Below are 22495 nucleotides of genomic sequence, written 5' to 3'. Positions count from 1 at the left end.
ATAACTTTTAACATTTTTTATTGATTATAATCATTTTACAATGTTGTGTCAAATTCCAGTGTTCAGCACAATTTTTCAGTCATTCATGGACATATACACACTCATTGTCACATTTTTTCCTGTGTGATTTATCCTAACATTTTGTGTGTATTTCCCTGTGCTATATACAGTGTAATCTTGTTTATCTATTCTACAATTTTGAAATCCCAGTCTATCCCTTCCCATCCTCTACCCCCCTGGTAACCACAAGTCTGTATTCTCTGTCCATGAGTCTATTTCTGTCCTGTATTTATGCTTTGTTTTTGTTTGTTTTTGGTTTTAATTAAAAGAATTTTAATTAAAGTATAGTCAGATTACAATGCTGTGTTAGTTTCTGGTGTACAGCACAGTGATTCGGTTTTTATATATATTCCTTTTCACATTCTAATTTTTAAGTTTCTTAGTTTAAAAAAAGTATTCTGGAACTCCTATTGAGAATTTCACTGTGAGAGAGTATTCATAATACCTTGGAAGCCCTCAAGTATTAACTTTGTAGTTGGCTTCCTTTAAAAGGCCAGAAAAGAAACCATTTTTCTTTACAGGTTTTAACACAAGAACAGAGCTACTTCTGACACATTTGAGTCCTCCCGCTCCTTCAGAAGAAAGGCGGCCCTTCCCTTAACCGATCAGATGAGTCTTTGCGGTGACCTGACAGCGGACACGCGTTCTCATTGGCGGACTCTGCCGCCGTCTGGCCGCCGGCGCGGTGCTCGTCTCAGATGTGGAAAGACCGAGAAGGCGCGTCCCGACCTGGGGAGCGTGCGGGTTCTGACAGGACTGTCGCCCGCGCTGGAGGTGTTGCCGCAGTCGTGGATATGTGGATACGCGTTTCCCTCAGGCTAACGGTAAGGGCGGTGCCGGGGGCAGAGGCGAGGAGCGGTGTTCTGGGCTCTACAGATGTGGTGAGCGGAAGCGCCGTGGGGCTGCTGTGGCTCCGGCTTCCATCCTCCTCCCCCGTCTTCGGTCCTCCTCCCCCGTCTTCGGTCCTCCTCCCCCGTCTTCGGGTCCCCTCCCCCGTCTTCGGTCCTTCTCCCCCGTCTTCGGGTCCCCTCCCCCGTCTTTGGTCCTCCTCCCCCGTCTTTGGTCCTCCTCCCCCGTCTTCGGGTCCCCTCACCCGTCTTCAGGTCCCTTCCCCGTCTTCGGTCCTCCTCCCCCGGATTCGGGTCCCTCCCCCGTCTTCGGTCCTCCTCCCCCGTCTTCGGGTCCCCTCCCCCGTCTTTGGTCCTCCTCCCGCATCTTCGGCGACCCCCACCCCGGTCTTGGGACCTCCTCTCCAGTCTTAGGGTCTCAGAGGGCTCGCGGCCTTCCTGACCCGGGCCTGGCCGGCTTCGTTCCGCTGGCGCCCCGGGCCTGCGTTGGCCCCGGAGGAGGTGCCGCCGGCGCGCTCGGGGTGAGCGGGGCCAGCTTTCTGTTCGGAGGACGGAGGACGGTTTGGTAAGAGCGCTGCGAGTTCGTTTTGTGTCATGTGTGCGACTGACAGACTGGTCAGTACGGGTATGAGTGCCTCGGAGACGCTTCTCGTGGGCGAAATGGGCAACATTTAAACAAGTGTTCCCTTAGAGTTCTTAGAGTTCTGATTTTGGTTGCCTGGATCTACATAGGTTTTGCTCTCAGCTCGCGGAGTTCGTCGTAAATTCTGACGTTCTTTTTTTTTTTTACTTTTGTATTTCCTCCTCTTTATTCTGCTGGTGGAATTGAGTTATCGTTGACCAGATAGTTTTTGCCCGCATGTGGCTTTCAGCAGGTGACCTGCTGGAGGGAAGAAGCTGAAGAGGGGAACAAAGTTACTATATTTCAGGAGAGAAGAGGAAACATAGGATTTGAGTCTTAAAAGGTCAACAATAAGGACAAGGCATGCAAAATAAGATTATTAGGTTGGGGGCGGGGGCTTTGAACATGCAGCTTCTCTCAGAATTCTGCAGTAGAAAATTCTCAGGGCTGGAATGGCACTTTTGGGGTGATGGACTTCTGAGCCAGAGGAGATTTTCTGATGCACCCTAGATACTTTCCTCACCTCTAAGAATTCCAAGTCATAAAGCAGTAGGGGCTGAATCTAAGGACAGTATTCGTGAATGGTGAGTTACAACGTCTGCTAAGAAAAAGTTTTACCATTTGACATGTTCTGCCAAGTTTTATCGTGGCTTGTGAATGTTTAGTGGGGCTTTTAGGTGAATATGTTCTCATAGCACACGTGGTGCCATTATACAGTGAGCCAACCTAGTGGGTTTTAATTATGCTAAGGGTGGTGGGCCTTGGTGCTGCTGACAAATTCATAATGTGTTTTAAATTGCTGGGATGGAGAGCACAAACCAAAGGTTTCACTTGGAATCGTGTGGAAAGTAATTTCCTTTGCTAAGATGCCACCTCTCAGTTTTGTTTCTCAAGTTGAAGAGTACAGTTGACTGGTGGCATTCACATACACGTGGTAGAAACAGAGGAAGTGTTGCTCTTGACTTTGGGTGACCCAGATTCTAGGTGAGGGTTTTCACTTCCTCTGTTGGGATTTGAACAAGTCACCTGACAAGAAGCACTTCATTTGCCTTGGCTGTAAAGTAGGGGAGAGCCATCCCATACGGGAGGCCTCCTGAGGATTACTGAGAGGTCGTAATAAGATGGTATACGGGCAGTGAATATTTGAGCGATCTCTTCCCTGCAGTAGGAGCTCTCTGCCCAGTTGGCAGTCTGGTTACTTTAGCTAATGTTTTTCCCCTCTGGTTACTGTCATACTCATTTAATTTTCTGCAGTCCCTTAGTCTGTTAAGCATGGTTACCTGGGGTTCAGCTGTACTTCCTTTTGTTTCCCAGTTGACATGTAGGTATATGTTCATTTTGGTATTTGATCTGTTCTAAAAATGGGATAGGCTTGAAGGATACTCTTGTTGCTGACATATTGAGTGTGGCCTGATCCACTGTAAACTTTTAAGTGATCCTGTGTGTTCACTGACTGCCATGAGTTGCTCGAAATTCACAAAACAAAATGAGATCTTCAGTGCTGAGGTGGGCAAAGCACTTCTCTCCTAATTTTCCTGATAATGCTCCTACAGTTTGTTATTAGATAGTAGTTACAGTGATGGTAGAGAGTGACTTGATGCTAGCAGGGATACATGTGACTTCCACATTTTTGATAAATACTCATGCAGTTGCTAGAGAGACCCAGTTTTTGGAGAGATTCCTTCCATGCTGAAGACATAATGGCACCAGTGAAATCTGTTGAGTTTCCTGCCAATCTGTCCGAGGTGTAACCAGGTCTTTGTTTTATAATAATTGCAGTAAATTTAGTGGAAAAGTAGAGCTTCTGGCACCGAGTAGTTACTCACTAACTTTGTAATAACCAGCCAGTTGCATCTGTTCTTAAAACACCAGTAAATTGAAATAAATATTTAATTAGCAGGTTTAAAAAATTATAATATAATATTGTTTTATAGTTATAAAATTAAAATTTTTTAAATATATAATTAAAATTCTGCTTGGAGACTGAAGAAATACCTATTCTCCACCTTAGCCTCACTCAAGATCTTCCTCATTGAATCACTTCTCATCTCTGTAAGATACACGGTTGCAAAAGCTAGAATACGTAGTTTCTTGTGTTTTCGTGAAAGCTGTAAATACTGTTTGTAGCATACTGCCTGTTGAAGAAGACAAAAAAGTTGTGAGGCACAGAGTGCAGAAACTCCATTTAATAAAGATGGTAGAAGGGGTTTTAATTCACTGAAAGACTTGGTAATCCAGTTAATTCCAGAGCTCTCCAAGTCAACGTGTTTTAAAATGTTAAATAGTCCTCTTTACTAAAAACAGAACTTCCAGTACAACTAGAAATTTTATTTAGGTTTTTTCTGTCTTGGTATTAATAAATTTCTTAGTAATGAAGTTCATAAAACGTAAGCTAGTCTAATGACTTTTGTATCTTTCCAATGACAAAAGACAAAAGCAATCTAATTATTACCTTAGAGAAAGAGTTTCTCAAGAGATAAGATGCTCCTGATAAAACCAGTAACCTCACCTGTTAAGGCCTATCCATCTAAAGAATGTCTTAAGCTAGAGTGGGATTTTCTAGTTTTTGGTAATGTTGTTATTCCATCCTTTGAAGCTACTTTCTGAAAAACAAATTGTGACTCATACCATTGTAGCCCAGGCTTAATTTAATGGAAATATAAATGTATTATTGCTTTATGTTTTTACTTGATTCATGAAATTTTTAGAGATAATTGGTAAAGCTTCTGCTCAAAAGCTTTTCCCTTATTTTACCAACTGATAAGTTTATCTGCTGTCAAGCTAGTAAATACAGAATTAAGAATCAGAAACTTTCATATATTTGACTTTCCTTTATCACCAATTTAATAGCTTAACATAACTTTTTGATGTGACAGAGAATGTGTCAGTGTGACTCGCAGTTATGGTAAGAAATACATAAAGCATATCCTTTAACAGAAATTTGGATCCAGGTGCATTTATTACACTAACAGATTCTAAGTCTTGCTTAGAATCATGAACATTAGTTGTGTTGGTTAACTGGTGTCCTTTGGTTGTGCAGCTTGTTTCCTGCTACAAGGTGGTCAGCTCAAGTCTCCCTCAGAATGTACTTGCATCGTACATTGGTTGCTGCAGGGTTAGGAAGTTAACAGGAAGACTGTTAGACTAAGAACTTTCACTCTAGATTCATCAGGGGCACAGACACTGAAGGCAGAAAGGCCTGCAGTTAAAATCCCAGCTCTGTTATTTATGTGTTTGTTAGTTTGCAGTAACTTTTTCTGTTATAAGCAGCACTGGAGTGAACATCTACGTGCAGCTCTTTCTGAGCAGTGTTCAATTATTTCCTTAGAATAAACTACTACAAATGGAACTTCTAAGCTAAAGGCATATAATTTTTAGGGCTTTTGATATTTACTGCCGTATTACCCTCTAGAATAGTTTACAATCCCTTGAGCTATGTTTTTGAGAGTCATTTTCCCATTCTCTCATCCACACCAGGCATTTTTATTTAAAATAAGAATCCTGCTATTCTGAAAGGCAAAGTTCTTTGTTTTGGAAAAATTGTAGTTCTTTGATTACTGATCAGGATGACCATTTCTCATGTTTACTGTGTTTGTGTGAATTCCTTGTTTATGTCCGTGGCCCTCTTTTCTATTAGAATATTTGTCTTTTTTGACATATAGCTGTCATTTAAACACACATACACAAACATACACTATCATGTATATATTACAATTTTTTTTTTATAGCTCAAGTGATAGAGTGCATGCTTAGCATGCACAAGGCTCTGGGTTCAATCCCCAGTACCTCCTCTAAATGTAAATAAATGAATAAGCCTAGTTACCTCCCTCCTCAAAAAATAAGTAAAATAAGAAATAAATTAAAAAAAATAAATAAAATTCCCAGTTTTCTTGTTAACATCTGCTTTGGTTATAGTGTTTTTGTTATGTTGAAGCTTAAAAAATGTATTTAGTAAGCTATCTATTTTTGTTCTTTGTATTTCTGCCTTTAGGAATGTCTTTAGAAAATCCTACCACATAATTGTAAAAATATCTATTGATGTTTTCTTCTAGTACTTTCATAGTTTTCTTGTGTTCTTAATCTTTATGGAGTTAATTTTGATATAAAACATAGGGGTTTTGAATTATATATATATTTTGAATAGGTGATACATTTACCTGTGGCAAAATTCAAAAGATACAGTTAGAGTCTTCCTCCTAACCCTGACTAATACGAATATAGCTATATTAAAGTTCCAAAGAGTTTACTTCATTAATAATTAAACATTTTCTTGTATGTAGTAGTACCAAAATAGCCCTGTGATTGTCCTTTTAAATTTTATTTTTAAATAATAAAAGCTATTGTTTATATTACCTGAAAGCCTTATGCATTAGTGATATTAAATACATATGTATCTACTTCTTACGTTTTCCTGCCCATCATGTAAATTATGATAGTTTTTGCAACCATATCAAGTATAAAGATTTTCTCGTTTGTCAACTGAAAAAAAATGCACAATCTGAAATTGAGAATTATGTTTTATTCAGCTGACCTGCTGAGGACTTAAGCCTGGGAGACAGCTTCTCAGATAGCTCTGAGGGAAGAGGTAGGGGAGGAGCCAGGATATGTAGGAGTTTTGGCAACAAAAATCAGGTAGTTGGAACAACAGAAGATTACTGTTAATTAAAAACCAGACATCTCAAGTTATGGGATTTAGTGCTTTACAAACCTAGGTATGGGAAGATGCAAGAGTCTGGGCTCATTGAAGTCATTCCTTTGATGTGCACGTTAGCTGTCTAGGGCCAGTATCTTGTTTTCTCCATCCTCAGGGTGCACCATCAGAGTTAGTGGGTGGCTGCAGTGGCTGAGGGCTTGATGACTACAACAACCTTTGTCTATTGATGTGTCAGGTGACATTCTTTGTCACAAGTTTTAAGAACTGTCTTGGCGGTGATTCAGATACACTTGAGTGTACTCTACTTTATATGGTTATCGTATGGCTTGGGAATATCGATTTACGAGCCCAAATCTAAGCATCTTTTACCTGAGTAGATATTCCTCGTTATCAGGTAATCCAGTAATTCCCATCACTATAGCCATGCTTTTCTCTTTTGTGCAAGTCTTCTATGAGGGTAAGAGATCTGTGCTTAGGGAAAATCTTGACTTAGAAGAAAATGAGTAGTGTGGGGGGGGACGCAGATTACTGTACTCTAGTTCTGTCTCTGTGCCTGTCATGGCCCTCACTCTTCAATAGAATTCTTCCTGAATATAATACAGTTCTTTAATAAGCAGTAAGTACATGACTACATCCGTGAGTCACAGTTTTAAAAAATGCCGTCTTCTCAGTTTTGGCAGTGTTTATTCCTTATCTTTGAAAGTAGTGTGATGTTGAGGAAGGCGTCCCAAACTAGAAGGCAGGAGACCTGGGCTTGCCTCCAAGCTTTTCTCAATTTAGGCAAATCTTGCACCTCCTATATTTTTTTAGTTCTGAAGTGACAATAATATTTTCTTTTCCCTGTTCATTATAGTTGTGTTGAGCATCATATAAAGTGTGTAAAGTACAGTGAAAATATCTAATATGCTACACAAATGTAAGTTGCTGTTAAGAAAAGAGAAAAATCTCCGCTCTGATTATTCTTAACCTCTGTGCATAACTCAGTGTCCAGAAGAATGTATATGTGCTCTGCCACTTGGGCTTCCTGTTTCAAAGGCTACTTATTAATAGACGTTTCTATGCACCCTTAAGTTTACCTGGCTGTTATCTTATGCCATCTTCCACTTCTAGATGTGGGGAACTTGGGATCAAGTTTCAAAATAAAAGCGTTGAAGAGTTTCTCTTGGTGTTTACTTATAATTGTATTATTCTGCCTAAGTGCAGAAGTGCTGACACCAAAAAGGGGAATAATGTCATTAAAGAGCCATGTACTTTATGAAAATGTATTTTAACAACAAATTAAAAACTATAGACCATCAAAGGAAAACCAAATTTTATTACTTGGATTATTGCACACCAAAACATATAATTTAAGACCTAGAAGTATCCTGAATACATAGTGTATTCCTATCAATCAATATGAGAATGACAACCAAAGAGAAAAAAGAGAGATACCCAAGAATAGGCTTTTCACAAAAGAGGAAATACAAATGGGCCGTTATAGAAGTAAAACATTGTCAACCCTCATTATTAATTGAGGAAATGAAAACTAAAAGCACAGTGAAATTATTATTTCACAGATTGGGAGTATTATAATTGGTAAGAGTGTGGAACAATAAGAATTTCCACTCTTTTCTTTCCTCTAATGCTTTGGCTTTTCTGTGTGGGTTTTTCTTTCCATGACTTAAATTGTTTTTGTTGCATTAAAAACTGCAGAAACACATGTTACGGATGTGATCAAAGCAAGCAAGGTGGTCACCATGGATACTGTTTAGAAAATGAACTTGGAGACACTTTAGAAGTGATTTTACCCCTTCTGCTTGGTTTCTCTTGAGGAATTTGGGGCATTCGGGTTCAGTAACTTAACAAAAGTTGGTCCTTTTATTGATGAAGTCAAGACTGAAATTTGGCTATCATTTCTTTTGTATCCATTCTGCCTTAAATATGATAACTCATTACAATAGAAATAATAGTTTTATCACCTAACCCTTACGAGATGCACTTAAATCCCAACACTTTCAGTAACCTCTAGCTAAGAAAATAGCAATACTGTGAGTCACATTCAGTCTCTTTCCTTTACTGTATGTTCCCCATCATAAGATACCATTTTGTCTACTGTACTTGAATCCAGCCAGTATTTTCTTTTCTACCTTAAAGCTTTAGAATAGTAACATCACTACCACTTTTTAATATTCACATAGTGTATCAGAGATGCTGCTAGATATCACACACGCTTTCTTTCACTTACTCTTTTCATCCTTAGGAGGATCTAAAGTTCAGAGAGTTTAGGTGATTTACCCAAGATCACACAACAGCTGAGTAAACAGGGCCAGGATTCTACCCAGTTCTTTCTAAAGATGTGATTAAACCATCCTTAGCATGAACTAAGCATTTGACTGTAGCGAATTTTTAGGTGTTCTTAAACTGAAAGGCATCAGAAAATGCTGGTCCAGATTTTCATAGTACTCTAGTGAGAATGTTTTAAAGAACAGAAGTAGAACTTCTACAATAATTCTGAAATCACTATCATGAATATATTTAGTATGATTTTAGCTTTTATGAATATTTGTTGGTTTATTTCCTTATTGAGCTTTGCCACTTATCTTATTTGTTAAACTCATTTGAACTTTGTTCTTGTTTTCCATATTTACTAATATACTGTCGAATTTCATGGCTCCTGAAATACTCAGTACTTTAACCCTGGAGTCTGTTCTATTTCTTATATTTATCCAAATCTTGATAAGTATTCCTCCAAGTGCTAAATATGGCTTAATACCATATGTATTATTATTATTACTACTACTATAAATACTCTAGCTCTATCTAAATTAGCTCAAAAGGTGAACAGCTGGCATTAAGATGTTCTTCAGAGACACGCAGATCAGAAACTGTGCTAGTAATGTAAGTACAAATGAAAAAAAGAAGAAATTAAAATAGCTGATATTTTTATTTCCCCAAACTATTTGCCAGCTGCATATGAGGTCAAAACAATGACAGTAATGAGATCTGATAAGAAAAGGGCCATAACCATTCAAATCTATCAGGATGCCTTATAGGGATTTACAATATGATTAATTACAAATCTTATCCTGTAGGTCAGTTGTTCCTTAAGATATAAGCTAATATCCTTAAGATATGATAAGTGTAATGTATAATATATGATGAGAGTATGTAGTCATCACGTTAGTAAGACATTCAAGAACTAAACATTTAGAACATGAAGTTTGAGTATCATGATTTGCAACATCCCTGAAAAATACATAGCAGCTTCTTATTGTGTCTACTTTAATAGTGGAAGGCAAAATGTCACATTTTGGGGGGAAAACACACTTAGTCTTATTATCTTAAAGCTGGCTGAAATAATACTAAGAAACGATGTTGTCACACACTAAGGTGCATTCCTCTGCTAGGAAGTATTGTTGGAAGACATGTGGAACGCATTGCTGAGTAAAAAGTGACAGGAGTATTAGGAATATTACTCAGCATGGGAGATTAATTATAGAATTACACTATTTTGTTTCAATAATGAAAATCATGAAGAACTATTTTTAAAAGACATTTTGAAACATTATGGAGATTATATTATCAATAGTGAAAAAGTCTCTTGTAAAAGCAAGGATTTGGTGAGGATGAGGATGGTGTTCTTGAAGGAAGATGGGCGAATATAACCACTGATGGAGTGGCTGCTTGACTGGAAATAAAATAAGAATGTTAAGTAATTTCACAGAATTAGCTCCTTACATGGAATTCATACTTTCTTAGGCAGGCTATTGCAGCAAAGAAGTTGGAACCAGAGTATAAAATCTTAATAGTACTTTATGAGATATGCAGTGACTGCAACATGGACAATCTTCTTGTAATTTTGTGGCAAAATACTTAATCCTGCTCCAGTCAGAATACAGGCTCCTTTTATACAAAAAAAAAAAAAAAAAAAAGAGAGAGAGAGTGGGTGGGGTTCATTGTTGCAAACTTCTTGCTGTAGGAATGCTTTGTTCTTGCAACCCTCCATGTGGGTCAGGTGGTGGTGTTCCTGTAAAACTCCAACAAAGCAAAGGTTATTCTGTTTTGCAACTTGCCAGCTCTGCCTAAGTGCAGAAGTGCTGACATCCTTAAAGGTCAGCCCCCCACCCCCCAGTAGGCTCTCCTGTCTATTTCAGGCTAAAGGCAACATTGTTTCCCAAAAGGTGCAGAGCTGGCAAGACTGAGCCTGGAAAACAGGGCACAGTGGTTAAAAGTACAAGGAGTAGATCCAATGTGGAGGCAGATTTGTTCTCCTCTGTTACAATATTAAGCCCCCCTCATGGGAGCCAGGACACACCTGCGCTGCAGTTAATTAGGCCGAGTAGATGAGGGGGCTGGGTGGGAGGGCAGAGGGGAGCACTCATGGGGCCACCAGTCTGGGAAGATGTCTTGGAGGAGACAAGACCTGAGCTGGGAGGGATAGGAAGGTTTGGGGTCTACTGGTGCCCAGCGCCCAGCACACAGCCTGACCAGGCTGGCCAGGGACACACTTGCTGAGTGAGTGACTGATCGGCTTGAGGTCGAGCTGCGCCAGTGGTTGGAGCATGATGGGGTGTGGGTGTCAAGGCCCCACAGCTGGCATGAGTAGATGGCAGGCCCGAGAGAGATGGGCCAGACGTGCACCAGGTGAAGGTCTGAGTGAGGGGGTCAGGCAAGGGTGCAGGCCTCTGAGCTGGGCGGAGTCAGCACATGGCCTGCGGTTGTCAGGACCCTGGCTCCCCCAGTGCAGCTCACTTCCTTGCAGGGCTGGGGAGCTGAGGGGCCCCCCTTCTGGAGGGGCCCTGTTCTACCTGGCAGGCTGCCTTGGGCCTTTCTGGCCCTCTCCAAGTGGTTGGGGTGGGTCAGGTGAAGAGCCACAAGACCCCGAGGATGGCCAGGTTTCCAGCCTTGGGGCAGGCCTGCAGCTGGACGCTCTGACTCAGAGTATGGCCGGCGCCACGTGGGAGCCAGGAGATTGGCATCCTGGGCTTCGTGAGAAACTTTCGAGGCCCTGGTCACAGACCCATGGATGCTAAGTGAGCCTTAGACATTGCCAGTGCCTGGAGAGCCCACCCCAATGGGCTAGGACACGGGCCTGAGGGTGCATGGCTCTCACCCAGCAGCTCACTCAGCAAGACCGAAGTCAGGCAGATCTCCACCCCCCAGGGTCCCCTCGGGTCGCAAGCATTGCCCCCAGACCCCCAACAGAGAGGACATGACACTGACCTGGGGAAGCAGACATGGGCCTGCCCGGGGAGGGGGGTTCTCACAGGCTAGTGGTCAGATGGGAGCTGGGCACAGAGTGGGAGATTGGGGAGGCTTCCAGGAAATGGCAGGGCCTCGGGAGAGCCCTGAAGGATGGAGCTGAGTCAGCCAGCGGACAGGAGGGGATGTGGTCAGAGGGAATGGCCAAGGTGAAAGCCTGGAGGCAGGAGAGGGCGCTGTGTCCTGAGTCCCCAGCGGCTCCATCCCAGCTGGCTTGTGGGGGTGGGGCTGCTGGGGCTGTAGGGGGACCTGAGAGCCCTGATGAGCTCCAGCTGCTGCGGGAGGTGGGCCCTAGGCAGGGAGCCCCAGCCCAGCAGCCGGGTCGGACCTGTAGGAGGAGCCAGGTGCAGTGCTCAGGAACTCCCAGCTCATCCAGGTGTGTTTCCTGGAGGTGGCAACCCAGCACAAGCCTTGGTTTGTGGGTTGGAAGGTGATAGGCAGAGGTTGAGGTTGGCACTCTGGACGTGTGAAGCGTGATTTAGCAGCGCTTGTACCTGGCATGAGTGGTTTCGGGAGCACAAAGACCCAGCTGAGGAATTTTGAGGGGCTCCTACAAGCCCCTGCTTACAGAGACACCTTGCCCACTCCCTGTTCCTTCACTGGGGCTGGCTGCGCCCATCTTGGCTTCTTTGTGCTGTGTGGGAGGACAGGTATGAGTCCTTCCCACTCCAGTGTGAATTAGCCCATCAGACCCTAGGGGACCCTGATGCCCACAGTCCTATAATAACACCTGCTTCATGGGTCTGCAGGAGGCATCATGAATGCCAAGAAGACCCAGGCTCAGTGGGCAGGCAGGTAGGCTGCGCTCCCAACGCACAGTCTGTGTTACTTTCCCCTGGTATCCCATGAGCATGCCGGGCCCTGTGCTGAGTCCTGTATCCTGTTGTTTCCTTGAACAGCACGCGGGGCCAAGATGTGTGCCTACTTCACAGGGGAGGTGCTTCAGCCCTGAGTGGCCAGCAGTGGCCTCGGCTGTCTAGTTCCCCCTCATGGGGCTGGGCTGAACCAGCAGGGAGCTCTGCAGGGAGCCGGATGGCAGAGGAGCCGCAGGCTGAGCCTCCTCCCAGGCTCTGACATAGCGGGCCCCGAGAGGAGGTCTCCTGGGGGGCGTTCTGAGTTGGGTCAGGGGAGGCTTCTCCCCTCTGGCAGCTGGTGACAGGAGCCAGGCTGTCTTCTCTGAACGACCTCACCTGGGACACCAGGATAAGGTTGTGGGCCCTGCACAGGGGCTGAAATCGGAATGAGGCAGGTCTCCGAGGGCGGGGTTTCAGGGAGCTGGGGTTCCCCGTCTGAGTGTGGCTGGACAGGTGTACTCGAGGGGGGAAGTGGGGAGGATCAGGGAAGGTGGGCCGGTCCCTGGGGCCTGTGGGGTCCCTGAGAGCAGCATGACTTTGCTCTGAATGAGGAGCGAGCAGCAGGAGGTTTTGAGAGAGCATGTGTCCTGACATATTTCCAATGATGGCAGTGTGCTGGGGACAGGCAGAGGCAGGCAGGGCGGAGGCCGGCAGTGGGACCCACCAGGGAGGTGGCCACGGAGTGGAAAACAGCAGTGAGAGTTGTAGTGCATTTTGGCAGGACGGCTGGTTGCTGATGGATCTGTGGGTATGAGAGGGAGGGAGGAGGGAGGGGTCTTGGAGGTTGCCGCTAGGTTACAGCGGCAGAGGTGCCATGCTGCCTGGCCACGGGGCCTCACTTTTCCCCCCATAGCAAGTGTTGGCTGGGCACTCTGCCCCTACTGAGGTTCAGGCAGCAGGGTGTGCAAGCCAGATCCCGGTCCCCCACTCCCACAGGAGGGTGCCAGCAGGAACATAAGGCCATCACGTAGTGGGAGAACTGGGCAGAGGTGGGAGGACCCACAGGTGGTATGCAGCTGGTGGGTGTGCAGGCCTCAGACAGTGACCAGAGGGGCAGCTTACCATGGCAGTGACTGGCCTAACACGCTTCTAAGGACAACTTGGCACGGGGGGATGTGGGATCGGGAGGTCAGCGGTCCAGGGAGCGCAGTGGGTGGATGGGGGTGGCATGGGGGTGGAAGGAGGTTGCTTGCTGCATTCAGGACTGACCAAGGGATCTGAGGGCTGGGGCAGCAGAGGAAATTCGGGTCTCAGCCCAGGGTCAGGCCCTGGGGTGCTGACTGAGGGCAGAAGAAGAGCTCAGAAGTGGAGCGAAAGGGGCAGGTGGTTGTCCCTGAGGTTCTGTGAAATGGGGGGTTTGGTGACATGGGGGCTTTGGCCAGAGCAGGGTTGGAGGAGCCTGTGGTGAGGAACTGGTGGCCTGCAGACGGGTAGGCACTGGCTGGGCCTCCCTGGAACCCTTGGTCTGATGGGGAAAGCACAGCCTCTTCTCTGGGAGCTCTGATTTAAGGGTCCAAGGCCTCCTGCAACCTCCCCTCAACTCAGGCAGGGAGGGGCTCCCTGCTTCTGGCACTGAGAGGGGCCCCTGCCCCAGCTCCTTCTGTCACCCTGGACCTGGGGAGTAGGGAAGAGCAGATATCACTGACCTAGATTCCTCAGGTCTGAGCCCAGGAGTAGGGGCCTGGATCCATGTCCCAGGTATTCCAAGTTTCTGAAGTTCAGACAAGAGGCAGCAAGTGGTCTCCCACATGTGAGAATGGTCACTCTGTGCTCAAGAAAGGAAGGACCTGCTTGTGTTGCAGAGATGGTCATAGGTGTCCCCTGCAGCAGGAAGGATTGCAGTCAGACATGGGGAAGGACTTCCAGATGTTGTGGGCATTAGATGATGTGTCCTAGAGGTCTAACTGAAAGGAGGAGGGCCAAGGGACCCTGAACTTTGCCAGGTCAGGGTGTGCCTAAGATACAAGTGAGAGTCCTCCGATCAGAGACCACAACCCACATGTTCTGCTTGGGGCCAGTCCTTGGCTGATGCCCAGGGCAGCCTGGAAGGCTCTGCAAATGGCATGGGAAACCTCCATTGATGGGGCTCTGCCCTGGTGTGGAATTGGCCTTAGGGAGGCCCCCCTCCACCTGGTCTCGGTATTAGGCCATCCTTGAGGGTCCCTTTTGGGTCTGTGTTTCCCAGTCCTGATTTCACAGCTCAGATGTTGTAGGCTTTGGTGGGGTGGAGGGAATGTGAGTTGGTGAGACAGATGAAAACTGGAATCCTTACCCTCCTACTGTCTTGCTGTGTGTTGTCCAGCAATCCTACCACCTCTCTGAGCCTCAGTTTCTATATCTACACAGCTGAGCTGTGGATTATTTCCAAGATTAAATAATAAAACGCACACAAAGGTGTTAATGAGATGGGGGAGGGGGCAAGGAGAAGCTTCCTGTCGATGTGCTGGAGATCAGGAGTTCGTGCGTGCTCCTGATTCCGGTCGCCAGGGCCTGCGGAACCAGGGGACACTGGATGGGGGAGAGGCCTAGGCCAGGGGGACTGCGTTGCCGTCCTGTAGGTTCTGATAGAGCCCAGCAGCTGCCCGCCTCCTGGGCTGCTAGCCCAAGCAGCTGGTTCTTGGGGCACCAGGGGCAGAGGCCTCCTGCTGCCCTCTGTGGCTTGAGGCTGCAGGGGGTAGATCCTGGCTGAACCCCTCAGCAGAGTGGGCAGCAATTTTCGCCCTCCCCTCCTCTGCGAGACTGATAAGCTAATTAGTCCCCAGAGCAAGAGCCCTGTGGGGCAGCCAGTAGTGTGGGCTCGTGTGCTCCCAGGAGGTGGCCGGCAGCGGACAGCCTGGTACCCTGCAGACCTGCCAGTGCTGTCTGGGAACCTGCCAGGCTGCAGGCCCCAGCCAGCCCGGCTGCCCTCCCCCCAGGTCTCAGGGTGCTGTCCCCCTCCTGACCCTCCCAGTAGCCTTCAGCTGACAGAAAAGGTGGGTTCCGGGCCCCCCCCTCCACACAGAGGAGGAAGGTAAGACAGTGTCCAGGCTTGGACCATGAGAAGTTGAGCTGGGATTTGACGCCAGGGCTGGCCAGCTGCAGACTCCTGCTCTGCAGACAGGAGGATGGTGGCCTCCAGGCCGGCTTGCTGGACTGTGGTCTGCTGGTTGATGACTTGGCCTGGCTACTGGCTCCCGGAGGGTAGAACCTCCGGTCAGGACCAGTCTCCAGAGCAGGCCCACTGAGCGAGAGGACGCAGATGCCACCACGGCCTAAGCAGCCTGTGCCCCGTGGCCGCCCCGGGCATCAGGTCTCCGGATGGCCAAGGACATGCTTGTCGTGGTGGGATGCCAGGGGGACCTGTGCTGTGAGTTGACAAAGCCCTGGTCCTCCAGGGTCTCTGAGCAGCTGGTCCTGGGAGGGCCTGCTCTCGAGGGGCCGGGGCTGCAAGGCTGCGGGACCACGGGAGACAGCGATGCAGACCCAGCCCCGCAGAGGGCAGGGAGGGCCACAGCTCCTAGGGGACCAGATCCTGTGGGGGACAGCATCCCAAGGGGACCCCCATTTGTATGGACCACAGCCCACAGGGGTAACGGTAGTGTCCTGTAGGCAGGATGGAAACCCAGGGCATCCACCCCGAGCCTGGGAAGTGGTCAACAGGTGCAAGTGCAAGGTCACTTATCTTCCGCCGTGGTGCCAGGCCAGGAGTGGTCCTTCCTGGGGTCGGCCATACAAACGTGGAAACGAGTGAGAGTGGAGGTCGGGGGAGGACGGCGCCTTGTCCCTTGCTGGGCGGGGACCAGTCTTGTCTGGGACGTGCCTTGGTGCAGGTGGGGAAGGGGCACCTGTGAGAAAGCATCACTGCTGCCCTCACCTGCTCCCTCCAATGCCCAGGATGATGTCAGCCTCATGCAGGCACTGGCCTCCCTAAGGACTCGGAGCCGAATGTCCCCCAAGCAGGGGGTGGACTGTTGCTTGATTGTAGGGGACTAGATCAAATGTGACAGCAGTGTGGCCTGTAGAGTTGGTTTTCCCAGGAGAGGAGGTGCCGGCCATGTGCAGCCTACAGCTATGTGTCTCCTGACACATAACCTTTGCCATTGCACTCCTGGGTCCTGTCCTACCACCTACAGGTCACCCCTCTGCAAGGACCTGCCCTGTGGCCCTCTACCCAGTGTCCGTCAGCCCCAGCTTATGTGGTTTGGAAATATGTGTTACTAACTCACTTGTCCTTGTCCCAGTGGCCTCTGTGAAGGATCCCGGGGACCATTTGTTGGGTGGGTGGGCTAGCGGCATTTTGGGGGGCAGACCATGCTCAGGGTACTGTGGTTGTGTGAGGGGTAGCGGGGCTGGGAGTCGGGACTGTGGTATCAAGCAGGTAGGGCAGGGGGTCGGCGGGCATTGAAGGGCCTCAGAGAGCGAGGGCAGCAGACCTCGAAGGAGTCTACATGTCCTCTGCTCCCGCTTCCACCGAACTCACCCCCTGCCCACATTGCTGACCCTCCACCACCACGGGGGCCAGTCCTGCCTGATCAGGGAACCCCTTCTGGGGAGCACCCCGTCCCCCGCCCCACCTTCCTCTGGTGTCTCCTGGGCTGGGCGCCATAAGCCTGTGGAGCCCCATGGCCCCACCGCTGAGTCTATTTAGGGGCTGTCAACTAAAATAACACCACACAACGTGAGAGTTGTGGGCTAGATTTTATTTGGGGCAAAATGAGGACTATAGCCCAGGAGACACCGTCCCAGAGAGCTGTGAGAAGCTGTTCTGAGGAGGCAAGGGAGAGCTCAGTATTACATGTGGTTTCAGTGAAGAGGGGGTTGTGTGCATGGTCAAGCACACACTAGGCAGAAGCTAGCTGCTGGTCAGGGGGAACGGTTGTCACCGTTGATGAATTTAGTGTTTTTCCAAATTGGAGGAGACACAAGAATTTGGGCTCATAAAGTCTCCTGAAAACATCTAACTATTTGAAGGCCTGTTCCACCAGTTTTCCCAGAGCAGAGAGCACCTCATTCCTGAACTCCTTTCAGGGTGTGTCGGAGGTCAGAGGCTGCAGTGGCTCACAGTTGAATCCAAGCAGAGTTAGATGGCAGGTGGCAACGTGATCCAGTCCTTGTCGAGGCAGATGGCGAGTGCCAGTGTTTAGTTAGCAAGATGCTCTGTCCATCAGCAAGCCTGGGGCTGCCCCTCCCAAATTCCGTTGCCCTCCCCCACTCTCCGCAAGGCAGCCAGGTGTGCAGGCAGGTGAGGTCTGAGCTCCTCTCAAGCCCTCGCAGGTACCCTTCTGGCTGAGGAAACCTGGAAGCCCTCAGCTTCTGCTGCCCGTGTCTGTGCCTCCAACACAGCCAAAGCCTGGAGGACCTGGCCTTGAGATCCGTGCCTTCCGTGTCCCCGTTGCAGTGACAAGCCTTGTCCTGATGGTTGTTAAGGATGGTCCGTCGCTCATCAAATGTCTGTCTGTGTCCCCAAGTCCCCAGGCTCTGCCCTCTCCCTGCCTGAACGCCGAGTTAGACTCCTTTGCACCCCAGACTGATGCCACCATTCCCCCACTCCCCACAGGCCCTCCCCCTGCCCTGGGGCAGGTCCACCTGCAGTCATGCTCCTCTCGGCTGAGCTCAGTGGCTTTGGTTGAAGGAGTGAGCAGGTGAGGGAACAGCAGGTGTGGAGGGGGAGGTGCCGGAGAGGGTGGTGAGGACCCTGGTTGCTGATCGCCCCCGCCCCGGGGGCTGACCTCGTGGCCTGGCGGGATTGGGCTGGTGCTGACATCCCCCACCACCCCACAACTAGTCTTATTCCTTTAGGTTTTGGAAAAACCCCCATCGTTACAAAGTAGTTTCTTTTTCCATTTTAGGGAATTGTATCTCTCTTTTGACAGTTTTGTTTGCTAGTGTTTCTTTCACGTGACAAAGGAATGGTTTTGTTCTTTGGAAAGGCAAGCCAGCCGAATGAATACTGATACTTAGGTCTAGGGCCAAAGAGAAATCAGTTTCTTCTACCACCAATTATGCTGTCGGCATGAAAAGCGTAAAAGGGGAAAACAGTCACCATTCATTACAGATCTTGAGACTCCTTAGTGGCTCATTGGCCAGAATAGAAGGAGTTACAGAGAATAGGAAAGACATCACCTAATGTTTTCTTGAAAAGGATGGCTTTTTGTACAACTACATACTCTATCCCCCAAATTCTTACATGTTGCTTTTATGGAATAAAAAGTTGAGTGTGTGAATATATATATACATACTTAAGTGTAATATATATTTTATAACATGTGAATACATGAATGGAACATATATACATATACACACATATATATGTGTGTGTATGTGTGTGTTGTATATATATGTACCCATACCATTGAATATCTCACAGTAATTAATGACCATGGAGAAAATTTTAATTTTCTCAGATAAAGATATCCTATAAATAGCTTTCTTTCTGGAATACAATTTTCAGAATGTTTAACATTAATTACACTAAGTGCAGGTTGATGGATGATTACACAGATCTTAGGAGCAATGATGAAGACGACTATCAGAAAAATCTAATTGCCTTATATTCATCCTAAATTAGACAGTTTGGTCATTTTACAGTTTATTAGTATGTAGCATCTTTCATAAAATTAGTAAATTGACTTTTCCAAGGATGTGTTGTGCTTGAATATCCTGAGGGTGAAAGGAACATTTGTTAACTATTTTCCCATGGCAAGAATATCCTGTAGGAGTTGCATTGGACAAATTAGTTGAATTTCAGCTTTTCTTTATCTACTGTGATTTTTATCTCCTTTTCAGATTTGAGGGACTTTTGCATATCTTTCTTGGCTCAACAACTGACAGGTGCATTGTCCAGCCATGGTTTTTATCCCTTTAATTATGGAATTGTTGCTATTTAAAAGAAGTCTCACACACGCGTACAATTCTTCCCAAACACATCACAGCAATACCTCATTTTTTACATGATGAATAGGAATAGTATGTCCCAGGACTTGTGAATAGTGAACACTGTGATGTGCTCTCTAAGTCAAACTGATGTCTCATTGCCACCCACTGAAATTCTATGTGTGCTGTGTTCTGCCTCTTTAGTTTTAAAATTTGCAGTCATTCCCAATGTATGAAAAGTTTCTACTCTCAGAAAAGTGTACATGTTCATTCATTTTTAGGGGTAGACATTTCACCAGCCACTGAAAGTAATATAAAACTAACGGAAAATGCAATCATTTCCCACAGGAGTTTGGATTTGTTGAATGATGTGTAAACATGCTGGCATGATTCCTGCCAGGGCAAAGCACCACAGAAGCCAACTTGTAACAGGGTGACATGCTCGTGCATTACCAGAGAACAGCTAGTTGGAGCTGGAATGGTCAGGGGCAGCTCTGTGACATTTCTGGGAGAGTAGAACCCAAATGGCCACCTAGTTTGTGGGCGTGTACAGACCATGGGGACTTGAGAATTATACTTAGCAACACGAATGTATCTTGTTTAGGAAAGTGAAGAGTTTGACGTAGATGAAGGAAAGGAGCTACACAGGAAAACGATGACAACTGATGACTAGGGCAGATTGCATTGCGGAGGCTCTTCAAAAAGAAATGTTTCTGAAAACCAAATCTAAAGATCCATTGAAACTCAGTGAAGGTTTTTTTTTTCTTTTCTTTTTTTAAATTTGTTTTATTGAGTTATAGTCAGTTTACAATGTTATGTCAATTTCCAGTGTATAGCACAATTTCTAAGTTATACATGAACATACATATATTCTTTGTCGCATTCTTTTTCACCGTGAGCTACCACAAGATCTCGTATATATTTCCCTGTGCTATACAGTATAATCTTGTTTATCTATTCTATATAGATACCTGGCAGTATCTACAAATTTTTTTTTTACATTTTTATTGATTCATAATCATTTTACAGTGTTGTGTTCAGTGAAGGTTTTTTGAGTAGGTGAGTGAAAGAGTAAAATTATGATTTAAGATAAATTGAGAGCAATGCTTACTAATATGTCTGCCCAGGATCGTTGATCAGCAGTTTCTCCAAAAATCTCTCCCAGGTCAAATCAATGGGGAAATACCGGGTGTCTTTACTCTGGGTTTTCTCTAAGACATTAATATGTTAATGGGCACGTTGATGTCCTAAAGGAAAAGATAGCATTTCCCAAACGTATTTGACCACGGAACACTGTCTAGGAAAACAATGCGGGGACCACGTATCCCATATACTACTGCCAGTGTGTCTACGAACTGATTTATGTAAGATGGGGACTGATGTATAATTTTAAGTCACTCACTTGATTTACAGCTTAATTCTTTGTTCCCAAATTGGTAGCAATGCAAGACCTCTCCATTTTCTCCATGAGTGTATGTGTGTTTTGGAGTCTTCTACTGCCAAGAAGTTAGGAGGTGGTGGGATGTGGAATGACGCTTACCTGGCCCTCTGTGTTGTCTGAGTACCCTGGGTGCCTGCTGAGCTGTCCTAGTTGCTGCCTGGTCCTGGGGAGCCGGCCTGCACACTGTTGCTGAGACCTGTCTCATCACATCCAGTGATGTTATTCCTTCCCTTCCATTGTGAGACTGATGGGAACAGTTTTCCCTGATCTGTTCCGTGTTGAGTTGCAAGAAGTTCTGTGTGACTCTCCCAGGCTCTGTCTTAGAGATGCGAGTTTGCTGTTCTGTGAGGGCTTCCTGATTCCTCTTGTTTTCTATGCAGGAAGTGGTGCACATGTCCTGTACACCTCATTGTTCTGGGCTTTCCCCATGAGATGCCCACCAGAATCTTCATGCATGAATTGTTTTTGTTTCTTATGAAACTGAATGTTAAAACTCATAGGCAACAAACAGCTCTGTTATTCCTCATATTCTTGTGTAACTTCTGTTCTCTGAGGAATGATCTGTCTCTTAAGACAGCTTAAGACGGAGTAAGATAGAGGCAAGAAATATGTGGGGGGAAAAAATCAATGATTATTTTATAGATACTCCCTACCAGATTTCTTAATACCCTGTAGAAAATGCTGCTCTAAAGAACGGAGGGTTAACAACTCATGAAGAAGAGTGGGTGCATGGTAGGAATGCTGTCTCGAGTCTTGAGTATCGTGTGTGGTCGATGACAGTCACAGCCCTCAGTGAGTGATGAGTAACTCATTGTCTTTGTGGTCCTTCGTGCAGCCCTCCCCTACATGGACTCATGAAAAGCATCTTGCTGTTGGGAACTCTTCCTCCACCGTATGAAGGCAGCCAGGCTCGCTTGCTGAAGAGATGGGGATCCGCCTAGAGCCAGCGCCAAGCAGCAGACACGTGAGTCAGCCCCAGCTGCGCCGCCCGCTGGCTGCAGGTGCAGAAGTGACCTTAGTTGAGATGCAGACTGCCCCGATGCGCCTCCACCAAGGGGTTAATATGGGCCATAAGCAGATAAAGTGGTTCTCTAACCCACTTTTATTAAATGAATATAAACATGGAGAATAGAGGAGGAAGAAAAGTGAAACAATATGTGCGGAATAAAGATAGAAGAGAAGAAGGGTCAAAGGTGATCATGGCCATTTTTGTTCTTCAGGGACTTCGAGAATCGTGGACAGGCATGTGTGCAGACCTGTGGTAGATGGGCACTTGGCCTCGTGCTGTCCTTGTGGGTTTGTGTAAATGACTGCCACTGTCATTCGTGTTGATTCCAGGAGTTCTGTTGTCACTGATGAATTCAAAAACAGTTATCTGGACTCCTCCCCCAGCCACAGCATCCTCACAGCAACTGCCCAGAATCCTCCCCTCCTTCCTGCCCTTCTCACTCACAGTCAACCGCTTTTCCCGCTCCCTTCCTGCCACCTTCTTTCTTCCTTCCAGGAGTTTCTAAAGTCAGTCACCTTTGTTCCTTCTGTTCCAGCATTCTCCAGTTACGCTGCACCAGTCCCATACAAGACCCTCCCTCTCTGCCCCCTCTCTCTCCCCCATCTCTCTCTCAAATGCAGACTCTTCACCCTGGAGTGTAGAGTGGAGTGTAGAGTGACTTGCCCAAGGCCACAGACCCAGTAAGAGGTGGAGTTGCCACCCAGCTCCCAGGAGAGCACAGCCTCTGGGTGGGATGCCCCATTGCAGATTCCAGGCAGCCGCGATCAGAAGAGAGAGCTCAGCCCTCCTCCCACATTAATGGGGGAGCTGGACAGATTCTTTCCATTCCCTTTGTGATGTAAAATCTGAAACCATTTCCTGTTTTTGGCTTGAATCTCAGACCATCGGTGCTGTCTGAGAGAGAGTACAGA

At 46.7% G+C, this 22495-nt stretch overlaps 1 long non-coding RNA gene across 1 annotated transcript; it reads left to right on the top strand.

Annotated features, from left to right (window-relative positions):
- Window positions 1-1375: 1375 nt before the first annotated feature.
- On the top strand, window positions 1376-22495 carry LOC102534218 (uncharacterized). Its single transcript, XR_012065110.1, has 3 exons — window positions 1376-1473; window positions 21411-21539; window positions 21796-22495. It is a non-coding gene; the product is annotated as an uncharacterized lncRNA (long non-coding RNA).

This window comes from Vicugna pacos, chromosome 28 (assembly GCF_048564905.1).
Source record: "Vicugna pacos chromosome 28, VicPac4, whole genome shotgun sequence".
NCBI classification, from domain to species: Eukaryota; Metazoa; Chordata; class Mammalia; order Artiodactyla; family Camelidae; genus Vicugna; species Vicugna pacos.
This window is presented reverse-complemented; position numbering and strand designations above follow the sequence as displayed.